The following is a 370-nucleotide window of genomic DNA, read 5'->3' as shown; positions in this document are numbered from 1 at the left end:
ACCAAACATGTACTCATGACTGACTCACTAGGATTCAAACACATAACCAAATAACCTAATTCTAGCAACTCAACCAGTTAGTCACTCCCTTACCAAGAGCTGACTAACCTCAATCAACAAGATTAATTAAACGAGGAAGTATTTAACTAGTCTAACAAGCAATCTACTTAATCAAACCGTTACCCAGATAGTTAGCCTCCAGCTATGAAACTATCTTTAAAGATAACGGGCACATGCACTTAACCATATCAACACGCAATAATAGAAAACATGATGCATCCTAGCCCTAGTCCTAGTCAGGGTATTAACTCAATCTTAATTCCTTTCATCTCAGCTTAGCCCACGCTAAACTGAGTCTGATTCCATAATT

This window comes from Brassica oleracea, unplaced genomic scaffold, assembly GCF_000695525.1.
Source record: "Brassica oleracea var. oleracea cultivar TO1000 unplaced genomic scaffold, BOL UnpScaffold00703, whole genome shotgun sequence".
Classification (NCBI taxonomy): Eukaryota; Viridiplantae; Streptophyta; class Magnoliopsida; order Brassicales; family Brassicaceae; genus Brassica; species Brassica oleracea.
The sequence above is the reverse complement of the archived record's forward strand: the minus strand, read 5'-3'. Positions refer to the sequence as shown.